Source organism: Diabrotica undecimpunctata, chromosome 1 (genome assembly GCF_040954645.1).
Source record: "Diabrotica undecimpunctata isolate CICGRU chromosome 1, icDiaUnde3, whole genome shotgun sequence".
In the NCBI taxonomy this organism is placed as follows: Eukaryota; Metazoa; Arthropoda; class Insecta; order Coleoptera; family Chrysomelidae; genus Diabrotica; species Diabrotica undecimpunctata.
The window spans coordinates 137,075,657-137,089,467 of NC_092803.1; the positions used below are offsets into that span (position 1 = coordinate 137,075,657).

Here is a 13,811-nt window from a genome sequence, read left to right on the forward strand (position 1 = left end):
GGCTGTAAGCCAAATTTGGGGCCCAAGGATAACAATTTAAGAATGTCCTGAGGAACCTCAGTACTAGATAGATTTTTAATCCACTTAGGATTAAATGGAATTTTTTTAAACTGGGGAGTGTCTAAGTTATTAAGCTTCTTACGAAGGTGTGCCATGGATTTATGATATACAAAATTAAATTTCTTATGTAAAGATGACTCAAAAGTGTCCAACAAATTGTCAGGAAGGTGAATATCCAGAAAAGAAGTGACATTATTGATTTGAGAAATAATAAATTTAATATCGGTATGAACCTTAGAAATATGGAAATTAAGTAATCGTGCCCTCACCTGTCTGTTTAACGCTTGGCTTCTGCGGTAAAGGGTGTCATTGGTGGAGCCTGATGTTGAAGTGAGTATGTTGGAAGTGGTGTCTATGATAAATCTTGGGATCTTCTTAGTTCTATCCAACTACCCATTACTCCTCTTTACCTTATTTTCCTCAAGTTACTGAGAAACTCGTTAAACTGTACAAACATAATAACGTACCTGTTAAAATTGCTATTAAGAATGCTAAGACTGTCAGGAATTTGTTCTCTAAAACTAAAACACCTCTGTCCCTTCTGGAACAAGTGAATGTAATATATCATATACCTTGTGCTGAGTGTGACTCATGTTACATCGGTCAGACTGGGAGATCACTGAGAGGGCGTCTTACGACACACCGCAGTGATATCAATTTATCTAAGCATACTTGTGCTCTTGCCCAACATGCCATTAACACTAAGCATGAAGTAAACTTTAATGAAGTTAAAATTCTTGGCACTGAACGCAATCTCGTTAAAAGACAGTTTTTAGAAATGTGTGCAATATTAAAACATCCTAATACTCTTAATAAGAGAACGGACATTAGTAATTTGAGCCAAATTTATCATGCATTAATTTTACAGAATTAGGCTTGATATGTTGTTTACTTAAATTTTGTCCCATTTTGGGGTTTTCTTTATCACATTTTCTTATAATAAATTTAAATAAAAATAAAAATAAAATATAAATAAATTATTCCTTCTTTAATTAAGATTTATCAACTCATTTTTTATTAATATTTGTCAATAACACTTTTACATAATTAAGTAATTGTTCTTTTTGATGAACTTGTTTGATAAAACTTTAAATTGAATCTGATTCATAGAATCCTTTTCATTATGGTCCTTAATATTTGAACCTTTGGACTGTGGAAGTTTTTATTAATCTTCACCTGTTAGCTGGCTAACTAGTGACGTCATAATATTACAATATATGATATATTGGATTGACTTCTTTTGCATTGTTCTTTGTTGACAGATCAATCACTGTAGGGTTAAATGGTGATCTTAACCACCTTTTCCTTTCACTGCTTGGTTTTTTAACGACAAGTTGTCAACCAAATTTATCACACTCTTTGAATATACCGCCTTAATACATAGAGGTTGGTAGCTTGCCTTGCTGTTTATGTCATTGTGACTTCAAGGCCACTTCTACTCACGTTGTTGTGCGTGGGTGTCAAAAACTTTTAAATTCATTTACCAACGAGCCTCAGTAAGCTAAAGACTGGTAACTTCATTTTTTTTTTTCTTTATTACTATTAATCTTTAATAACTTATAATGTTACCTAAAGTTAAAATTAAAATATAATTTTTAAATAAATTTGTTGGAAGTGCAATCTAATGATCTTTCTAGTTCTTTACACTTTAAAATAAACCTTAATGTTTTTTACTAAGTTTTTATAAAATTTTTTTTTTATATATACATGTATTTTTACCACATGTTCTTTTGCTGTGCTAATTTTGTCAAATTGCAAACTTTACCTAGTTTCAATTAATTGTTATATACAACGTTAACTCTGAATGTCCAGCTTTGTAAGCTTTTTCATATTTTTTACATCACTGACTGCTACATGTCTTTGTAAGGTAACACACTTTGGTTATAACTTCTCTATGGATGTTTGGTTTCATATTGTTCTTTTTAGATGAACTGATGATGCTTTCTGAGCAGAAAGCGAAACGTCTTCAATAAATAGATGAAGTAGCCATCGTCTTTGTCTTTTATTTCTCCACTTTGACCGATAAACCCACCACTCTTCGAGTGTACCTTAGTTTGTATATATATATATATATATATATATATATATATATATATATATATATATATATATAATGGACTATAGAAGGAACATTTTTAATAATAAAATATTTTTAAATCACCTAAATTCCAACCTTGTATTACTTTTCTAATAGAATTATATTCTAAACACAAAACCAACGTTTCATTAACATTTTCATTTCGAGATCCAACAAACTTGAAGTAGGTTATGAAGACATTGAGATGTTTTGGTCAGATTTACTATTCGTGTGACGAAACTGAAAGTATGCATATACTTTTTCTTTGCATTTTTATGCATTGATTTACGTGTTTATATTATTGCGTAAATTAAATTGATTTATCAAATATAAAATAAATTTATTAAAAACCGTTAATCAGTGAAAGTGTTTTTTGATAAAAAATTCGTCTGCGACAGTATAATGTTAAGTGTCACTTATCATTTAAAAAGAAACTTAAATATTTTAGAATATCGTTTAATGAATTATAACAGGAAGAAGATGAAAGTTTGTATTAGTATATTTAAATAATTAAATAAATTTCAAGAGAGATAAGTGACTAGCAATACAAAAGTATATTTTTATAACTATAAAAAAATATTACACGATAACGTTTCCTTGTATCACAAGGAAACATAATATATAAATGCATAAGGTTTATCGAATCTTAATCGGACTTTGTCAAAGAACTAATTTCAGATTTTTTATATTTACATTGCTAATTTATAATCTAGTAGTGAGCAAGCAAGCAATTTAATTAAACCCAGCCTGTGAGACATGTCCACCCCTAAGAATGACGTTCAGGTGTAGCACTTCATTATAGCGAGGTGTATTAACTCGAGTAAAAACAATAGTCATTCCACCACGCTCCGATGCTCTAGACCATCCCTTTCCCCTCTATAGCACTCTGATGCGCGATAGAGGCACAACTATCAGCCAAATGCTCTTCATGAGGGAGTTCTGGGAAATAGAACTCCAACATGGTTTCCTAACCGAATCAAATTCAGGACAGCGTTTGTCGCTTTATTCCTGTTTTCCTCATGTGACTTATCCGCTCTGGGCTAGGCACAGTTCGGAGACTTGGTGCTCAAGGGGTTGGGCCCTACTTGCCTTTCGCCGGTTTTTGTTAGTAATTTTTTAATATTTTTTTGGTTGCCGAAGCCGTTTTTTGTAGTTTCTTTTTTGTAGGATGTCCTGAAAAATAAAATTATAATTAGTGTATACATTTAATAACTATCAATTTACCTGGGCCTACACTGTATATACTTGCGTTTGTCCATGATTTTATAGAGCTACGAACTATCCGCTTTATGTGTTGTTATTGTTGTTTTTTGTTACACTTTCTCTCCGATGATTTTAACTTTCTCTCTGGTATTTTATTAGTTTTCTCTCTGGTTTTATTTGATTTTATTCCACTATCTGTTGTTTAGGTCTTTTGTGCTTCCATCGGTAAAAAGCGCGTCGTACCTCATGGTCTCTCACATTATGTGACTTTGATGGTTCTCTAGTTCCGCGAACTTTGTTCTTGCTTTTTCTTTCATAATTTCAGTCACTCTAATTTGCTGTAATTCTCTAAAAAGGAATATTTTTGCAACGTATCTCGGTACGTTGGCTGCTTCTCTTAGGCTGGTGTTATGTGTCGCTTGTATTTTCTTTTTTGTTGTATTACATATGTGTTCTTATGCGAGATATGCATATGTAAGTATAGAAAGAATTATACTATTAATTAGTCTTATTTTTGTTTTCATTCGCAGCCTGTTTTTTTTTCCTGCTAGTCCTCTTATTGACGCTTTTGCCATATTGGCTTTTTGTATTGTGTTAAATGTTAAGCCTTTATCTATGGTTACTCCTAGATATTTTGCTTCGCTTTTTCACTCGATGAGGTTGCTTTGCACTGTCACTTGTTCCTCTGACTGTTGGTGCCTCTTTTTGAAGAGTACTGCCTGCGTTTTTTCGGAGTTTAATGTGATTTTTCATTTTAAACTCCACTCTTCGATATCGTCTAGCGCTATTTGCAAGTTGTTTACTGCAATGTCTATGTTTCTGTGTTTGGCCGCTATCGCTGTGTCATCGGCATATAGATCAAGTTCCTGGTATTCTAGGTACGTCATCTGTGTATATTGTGTATAGCAGAGGTGACAGGACGGCTCCCTGTGCTACTCCAGCCTCTGGGTTCCCGTGTTCGGACAGGACTTGTCCTATACAAATTCTAAAACTACGATTGCTCAAATACAAAGAGATTGGTCTCTTCATTGCTCCGCTGTAACCGTATCTTCTCATTTTATAAATTAGTCATTTACGCCAGACTCTGTCGATAGCTTTGCTTACGTCTAGGAAGGCAGCTCCTGTATATCGTTAACTCCAGCTGCTATGTACTCTGTTAATCTGAGTACTTGTAGCTCGCTGGAGTGCTCTGATCTGAAGCCGAATTGTGCTTCTGGTATTAGGTCTAGCCTGTCTGTTTTGGCTTGGAGTCTGCTGAGTCAAAAAAGAAAAATTCTCTTATTCCTAGACAACGCAACATTCCACCCAGATATTAAGTTATCTAACATATCGATAATATTTTTGCCACCTAATACTACAGCATATTGTCAAACGTTAGACCAAGGAATAATTAAAAACTTTAAATCCCTGTATAGACAGTTTTTGGTGAGAAGAATGTTATCTTTTATAGAATGTTTTTTATCAACGGCTGAACTGAAGAAGTCCATAAAGATTGCTAACGCCTTAATTTGGATTGTGGCCGCATGGAGAGACGTTTAAACCAAAACAATTGAAAAGTATTTTATTAGGTGAATCTCTTTTTTATTTCAATTGATTGAGCGATTACTCTATGCAAAGGACAACTCTACACAACGGACAATTATTTTCCCCGTTCGTGTCCATTATGGAGAAGTTTCACTGTAATATGGTTTAATATTAGACTTATCTAAAACTTATTTTATTCAGGATAAGAGCTTGAAAATAATTCTACAAAAACAACAGTAATAATATTCTATTCCGCAGAAACAATAGGAACAGGACACACACACACACACACACACACACACACACACACACACACACACACACACACACACACACACACACACACACACACACAATTTTTGTAGAACCCTAGCTCCGAGTGAAATGTGTGTTCCAATAGAACAGTGAGATCCACAAGGCTGAAGATCAAACCGGTCACACTCAGTAATAGAATGGTACCTATATGACCCCCCAAGCGATAACCAACCACTCTGGGTAATGGAACACCCTCTGTTTTATTTTATGTGGTTAGCCACCTGATTTGAGCGGTAGCTAGAAGAGTATTTCTCCCTATAAATAACTGAAGTTAATTTTTACATTACTTTTGACGTGAGTCCCAAAATGTGTGTTCTGAACAGCGAGTTAGCAACAACGAGGAGAACAAAATAATTTTTGTTCTACTCGTCGACTGAGTGCCCGAGGATCTGGCTATCGAGTCCACGTTTGTCGGTACGTGACCTCGACGCTCAGGTTCCGCAAGCTTGGTTCTTTTGACCTGGGTATTTGATGTCTGAAAGGTCTTTTATCTTAACGGCTTTTCGGCCTGTACTGCTTCACACTACTTTTTTGTATTGTTTTGGCACTGCATGACTACTGTAACAGAAGGTTATTCGTACATGGTCAAGAGAAAATAATGTTAGAAGTAATAATAGAAGTAATAATAGTTGGAGTGTGCATTTACAGGTATATATAGCCACACACAGCCGGTGTATACATTTTTTGTTTTTTTTTTAATGTATAGTGTAACTAATTACTAAAAGTAAAAAGAACTAAATAAAATATCTTTTATGCAAATATCTCTTGGGTCTTCTGTTACTGCGTACTGATTACTGCGTAGCTATCATTTCTTCGCCGTTCTTCAGAGTCTTCTCTATTTTTAACTAGCTGCTATCTGGGCCACCTATGTACTGTCCTCTGGTTTTCGTCATAGTCTGACAACTCTCTTAATAGTTTACTTGGGGAGTTCCTGATACCGTTGAAAATCACGTGTGCTTTTTCATCCACTGTTCTCAGGATTCTATTTTGTTCTGAGACCCTAAATACGTACCTTAATGGAACGTACTTAGGTATATTCAGAGCCTTTCTTAACATATGGTTCTGAACTATTGGTATTTTGTTTCTGTTGGATTTGCAAGTATGTCCCCATGCGGCCGAGATGTATGTTAGTGTTGGCAAAATTATACAGTTTACCATCCTAATCTTTGTTTTGAATCTCAGTTTATTATACCGACCTATTAACGATGCGAGTTGAATTCTAATTATTTTAGCTTTTTTGGCCGTTTGTTTCACGTGTTCTGTGAAGGTCAGCTTTTTGTGTAATTTTTAACGAATATTTGGCTTGATTTAACTATTCGATTTGCGTATCGAATAGGGATAGAACCCCATTTAGTCCGCCTCTCCGTTTCCTAACCATCAGCTTAGCCATATTTTAAAATTATTTTTAATAATCATACATCAAAGAATATATTTATAAACTATGCGAAGAAAAAATCAGCCATACATAATTTGGTTCTCGGAATGCAATGGGTGCGAGAGAGGCTCTCGTTAGCATACAAGTGCTTTTTTAAAGATGTAGAAACTTGAATTGCGATGTTTATGCATACTTCAATTATTATCATAAGGCGTTAGATACAGTAAAACACGAAAAGCTAATAGAGATAATAACAAATATTGAAATAAACAAATGTGATCTAACAATTATTAACAATTTTTACTAGAATCAAACATCGTCTATCCGTACAGAGGCAGGAGAATTCAATAATATAAAAATCAAACGAGGGCTTTGACAGAGAGATGTATACTATAACCCGTGCTGTTCAACATATACTCTGAGAAAATCTTTCAAAAAGCATTAAAGGATGTTGAAGCCGGAATTCGAATTAACGGAGAATGTATTATTAACATCAGATATTCTCTGACAGTTATAAAGCCATCCAGGATCACAGAAATAAGTCAGAGATATGGACAAACGTTTGCCACCATAACCGCTAACCTCCATTGATGGAGACGGCACTTGAAGAAGAAGAATGGACTTTGACTTAACATTAAAAAAACAAAATGTATGATGATATCTAAGAAGGATCAGCAATTTGGACGAATCAGTGTAAACGGTTAACAAATAGAAATATTTAAAACATACACCTACCTTGGTACGAACGTCAATGAAAATCGAGACCATTTTCTAGAAATCGAATAGAGGGTAGAGAAAGCAAGATCCGCATTTAAAAAAATACTCAGCTACTCAAACGTCATGATTTATCCATACTCATAAAAATCATGTTATATCTTTCCTATACTGTCGTATGGAGTTGAGTCGTGAACGTGCAAAAAAATTAACGCTTTCGAAATGTGGCTTTATGGTCGAATTCTAAAGATATCTTATACCGACCACTTTACTAATCAGGACATCAGCTTAAATCGAATACCTCGGTAACCTAATAAGGAACAGCGAAATATTGTTACAACTGATTTTATAGGGAAAATAGAAGGAAAACGAGGTCCAGGAAGGCATAGGATTTTCTGGCCCCGAAGAATATACGTACATGGTTCAACACAACATGATGGTCGCCAACATCCGAAACTGATAGGCACTATAAGAAGAAGATTCCACTGCGTATTTCGGTTTTACAAGATAAGTTACTGCATTTCTGATGTAGGTAGGATTCTAGATAATTGAATTAGTTAACCATTTCAAACTGGTTCAAGGCTCTGGTTGTTAACCTTTTTTTTTTGTCTATTGATCTTAATACCACATCTATTGCTCCCAATTTCCACTAACTACAGCAGGCTTGACATTTCTTCTTTGGCTGCAATTTACTAGAGTTTGCATATCTAAGGTTTGAAATCTTTTTGGCTGCGACAAAGATACTGCCATTAGCTTTCCATCAGAGCTGATAAATGATCAGAAACTGCAATTTCGTGTAGAATTTTGCACCAAATTTTATTGTTTACATAGTCAAATGTCTTCTGGTAATCCAGAAAACAGATGATAGGAGTTTTGAATTGTTGAGCTTTTTGAATGAGCTACCGCACAATTTAACTTGGGTGTAAAATTAGTGTAATGGTTCGGTAGTTATTACCATTTGCCAATTCTTCAGATCTGATTAAGGTTAGGTTAGGTATATAAAATAGCGTTGGAAGAGCAGACAAAAAATAACAAGGATTTGAGAAATAGGTGTAATAAGTAAAGCGATGAAATTCTTTTTTAAATAAAGCTGTTTATTTTCTTTCTCAAATTTTAACATTCACACAGCGTCCAGCACACGCAATTATGTGGTTGGTTTACAATCATACTATCCTTGCATTCCTTAAATCCACGTATTATTCTTTTCGTCATAAAATAATCTGAGAACGATTTTGTTTACTTTTTTATGTGATAAGTTAACTTAGCCACCATAAGCTAATTAAAAAAAGGTTTTTATCCTATCATAAAAAGCTTTTCTTACATTTTCACCATCATTTCAGTCCGACTTGTAGGGTATACACTTCTCTGTCTTTGTCTTATAACTTGTTTATTACTTTCTACCCTGTTATCTATACAGTGTAATATGAAATTATTAACTGTAAGAGACTTAAAACAATTTCTTCTACACGAATTATTGTCTTGAGATATGGAAAGATCCTCACCTTCCTCTCGTTACATTTGATTGTAACTCACATCATTTTCACTTCTGCAATTCAAGAAATTTTTTAATAATTCCTGATCGCCCCTACATGAATCGATATTCATCACACCCATCAATGAAAAGTGCGTTTCGTCTGAATTGAAAACTTCCATTATTATATTGACCTCAATTGTATTCAAATAATATAGAAAACACTTGTTCTTTCATGTAGAATAACAATAGTCGATTAACCATAGTAATTTGTCGTTTATATAGGCATAAATTTTTTTGCAACGCTTGCATACCTACCTGTCAAGGTAGCATTTATTTCAAATTTATTACTTTCCCCGGATAATGTGTTGCAATAAAAGGCAGATAATTTTTTTATTAACAATTATGTATGCATTTAAATAATAGCTTAGATGATAATCAAATAACGAAGATAAGTTACGACATAAAAGAAATATATCTGTTCAGTTTTGAACTTTAGGAGCCTTCTCAAAAGTCAAATATAGTTGACGGATTTTAATTGAAAAAAAAAACCAATCAGTATTAAATAAGTAATGAAAATAAAATACCTTGGAATTACAGTATCCAGCTATGGAGACCTGGACAAAGGAGTGAGAGATCAAGTACAAAAAGCAAATGGACTGGCAATTTGTCAATCCAAGACGGAATGAAAACCATCCATAGGAGTATTAATCCATCTATAAACAAACAGAATTGCTTTTAAACAGTAAGAAAACGGAGAAGAACGTCTTATAGTAGTTTTACAAAATGTACCTTCCAGTTTTATTGGAATCTTTATAGCACACAACACTTTGCCACTTTGGGACAACAACACGGGTTATTGAGTATGTGAATACTGTAACGTTGGTATACCAGAATACTCTATTATAGATTTCTCAAGATACAGACCAAATCCCAGTAGAAATCTTAAAATGTATAAAATGATAAAACCTTAGACATTATCGTAGACTTGTTTAACAGAATATACAAAACAAGACATATACCGAACCAATGGTTACTCTCCTCGTTTTTGCTATCCCTAAAAATACAAACGATAAAGTCTGCAGTGAGTACAGAACATTCATCATTACAGATTTACAGAACATACATCATTACACAGAACATAGATCATTTACAGAACATACATCATTAATAAGTCATGTTCTCAAATTATTCTTGAAAATAATACATGGTCGTATAAATAAAAAAACTGGAACATAAACACATGATAGTCAGTTTGGGTTCAGAAACGGAATAGGAACCAGAGAGGCGTTAATTGCTTTTAATATAATAGCTAAAAGATGTATGGATATTAATGTGGATGTGCATGATTGATACGTTGATTTTGAATATGTATTTAACAAAGTAAGACAAAAAATTAGTTCAAATAGCATAGACAAAATAGACTTAAGAATAATAACAAACCTTTACTGGAATCAATGAGCACAAATTGTAATAGATAATGGAATTGGTTCAGAAATTACTACATGCATACAAACATGTATTAAAATAGCATATACATCATTCATTAAACTTAAAAATTTTCTATTTATCGGAATATAAGATTAGAGCTACACCTAAGGATGCTTCGGTGTTACCTGTTCTCTACTCTTCTTTACTCCATGGATGCGTGGACATTAAATCCAGTACATTAGCCGCCTTTGAATTTTGGTGTTACAAAAAAATCATATCATGGGTTCAAATAGTGTCAAACGTGGAAGTACCTGACTAGCAAAAGACAAAAACATAAGTACTCAGGACATTTGATGGGAAAATAAAAATACTCTATTATTACAACTCATTATGCAGAAAGCAATAATAACCAAAGGGAATGAAACGCGAGATACCTAATACATAGAGACAACACAAAGACAGAAATTAATCGCAGAATCTATCTAATTGGACATAAAATGTATTCTTGAGATATTTTAAATCAGATATACAGTATAGCCCAACATAAACAGTACTGAACTTGTAATTATTTTATTGTTTTAAAAAAAAATATATATATATATATATATATATATATATATATATATATATATATATTATTGACACTATATAACATGTATTAAATGAGCTCCTCCTCTCTCAAGACAGACTTCATACCGATATTCAGATTTATCGTAATGTTATGGAATACATCTTGTCTCAAGTCAGCGAAGAAGGCTCTAACGGCATCCTTTAACTTATTAATGGTTTGTGGTGCCCGTTTAAAAACAGCAGTTTTAGCCATGCCCCAAATGTATGCGTCTGGAGACGTCAAGTCTGGAGAATGTGCAGGATAGGGGAAGTCAGTAAATCGTGAAATGAATTTGTTTGGAAAATGTAACTGAAGAAATTGACAAACTGCGACAGCAGTATGACAAGTTGCCCCATCCTGCTGGAAAAATTGGTCTCTAAATGCCAAATTACGTGCACGACAAAATTGACGTAGATCAGGGATAAAGCATGTTAAAATTTGTATGTACCTCTGTTAATTAAGTGTGACTTGCCTATCATTTTCTTCGATAAAGTATGGACCAATGGACTCCGTGTCCCGAAATTGCACACCAGACACTCACTTTTGCGCTATGTAAAGGAACTTATTGAACTTCATCTGATCTGACAAAGCACAGAAATCGATTTGTGTGACGATTTATATGGCCTGCCAAACAAAAATGTGCTTCGTCTGCAATCCATACATTTTTTAAAAATTCAGGATTTTCATACAGTAATGCAAGAATTCTGGCACAATATTCTACTCTAATGTGATCTTTCCTGGGATATAATTGTTAATGTACCTGAATCACATACGAAAATGCACCCAGCTCCTTCAGGATTCATTGCAAGGAAGTTTTCGGATTTTCCAAGATCCGCTCAAAAACACGTTCATGGTTATCGTTGTTTTTAACTGTCCTGGGACGCCCTGAGTTTTCTTTTTGTTGGCACAGTACATTACCCGTATTTCTAAACTTTTCAACAACCTCTAAAATTACAGCATTACTTGAAGAACGTTTATTAAACCGTTGTGTGAATTGATCATACACGTATTGCAGACTTGCACTATTAAGTCGGCCGATTCCGTATGAGCGAAAATAATGCTCCACAAGAAACACTTTCTCCTCTGTACTTAACACCATTTTTAACAATTAGGCCTTAATAATTAATTGTTTAAGGATTACTTGATAGGTCTATACTAGTTAATTTGAATATGACAGCTCCCACAAAGAGACATCTATGTTTCAGTTTCAGTACTGTTTATTTTGGGCAATACCGTATTTATCAGGAAAATGAAATGCTAGATCTGTAAAACCCTGATCAAACCGTAGTGACTTATGATTCAGAAACTTGGGTACTGACAAAATCCGACGAATCGCAACTAAGAAAATTTGAAAGGTTCTTCGATATATATATATATATATATATATATATATATATATATATATATATATATATATATATATATATATATATATATATATTTAGTGATGTATACAAAAATTACATTTGAAGACAACGATATAATTTCGAAGCTGATTAAGATTGGAATTCTTAGATAGATAAGGTATATTGAGAGCATGGAACTTTTTGAACCCGTAAGAATTATAACCTAATCATACATGGTGCGAGACAAGGGTGTCAAAAATACGATATATGGACCAAGTACAGTAGGATTTGAGAGAACTAGAACTAGAATCGAAAGTTAGACAAAGTATCTGTATCTGTATCTGTAGAGTAGGGAGAGCGAGTTTAGTTTTACAGCACTTAGGCTACAATTGACCCATTGTGCATCCTCCCAGGGAAGTGTCACCCTTAGCTCATTGTTCATCCTGCCATTTCTAGGAAGGTGGACAAGTCACCAGGAGACATCTCTCTTATGTGGGCAGGTGTGGACCAGGACTCGCCGAACGCGTACTCTCGTATTAACGATAACTCCGGGCATTCACGTAGGACATGCTCTAGAGTTTCTTCTTCTCGTTCACACTTCCTACATAGAGTTAGACAAAGTAATGAATGGATTGGATTAATTGAACAGTCTAAGACTCAACCTAAGCGGTGGAGCCAATAGTAATGACAATAATTTTGAACTCCCGTATGAAATCTATTTTTTATATAGTTTTCTCTTCTCTCTTGTTTTTTCTTGAACTCCGCGAAACTACCATCAGATCAGTCGTTACTCTTTTTTTCCTGGCGTTTTCTTAAGTATCTAAATTACAATATCTCTAATAATACTAACAATATTTACCCAAAGGCTAGTATGACTCCCTTTAATGTGTCAGCCGATTTTTCTTCTATTTCTTTCTTGAATACACATTTTTCCTATTCCTTAATTATCGTCATTGATTTCTTGTGCTCGTAGTTATTTTGGTTTGGAGTTTATTTAGTTGCCTTACGGTTTTACAAATTATTACTGTGTAGCCTTTACATTCATGTATATCTTATTCTCTTTAAAAGAGACATTTCTCTTGACATAAAGTAATCTATTTGAGAATCACTATCCATTATAAATACCTACACTTTGACTTTGTCAACTTAGTCCATCTACAGAATCTAGAGATTGAAGGAATTTGCTAGATTATGGAACTTTACACAATTGCTTGGCGAAATTCATAAAGATAATGGACGAGAGTGGTATAAGCAAAGATCCATCTCCTGTAATATGAATCAATGAAATATGTCTATACGTCAGTACAAGATAAATAAGTTCTAAAATCGTCCTATTTAAAAAAAAAAGTGGAACAGTAGGTAGTACCGTAGACTAAAGCTGAGCTTCATACTGTTTTCTGGATTTTTAAAATTTAAGTAATATATTTAAAATTAAATAAAGTAATTTTATTGTTTATTTATTTTTATATTTGAAACAAATTCAATAAATTATTATGTTTACTCCTAACGCCACCTGTTAACGTATTAACAAAGCATACGTTGTTTACTTATGACAAACCTGTTAAATTCAGACTAAATATTAATAATAAATTTAATTATTATATAAACTAAATAATATGTTTAAAAATAATAATTGTATTTATATGAAATTATTTTAAAAGGGGATTTTTAGAAACATTTATACA

General features: G+C 33.4%; 1 protein-coding gene across 1 annotated transcript in view; it reads left to right on the top strand.

Annotated features, from left to right (window-relative positions):
* Window positions 1-13,811, top strand: part of LOC140432166 (pancreatic lipase-related protein 2-like) — a 122,827-nt gene that overhangs the window by 41,893 nt on the left and 67,123 nt on the right. The gene's annotated exons all lie outside the window — the stretch shown is intronic.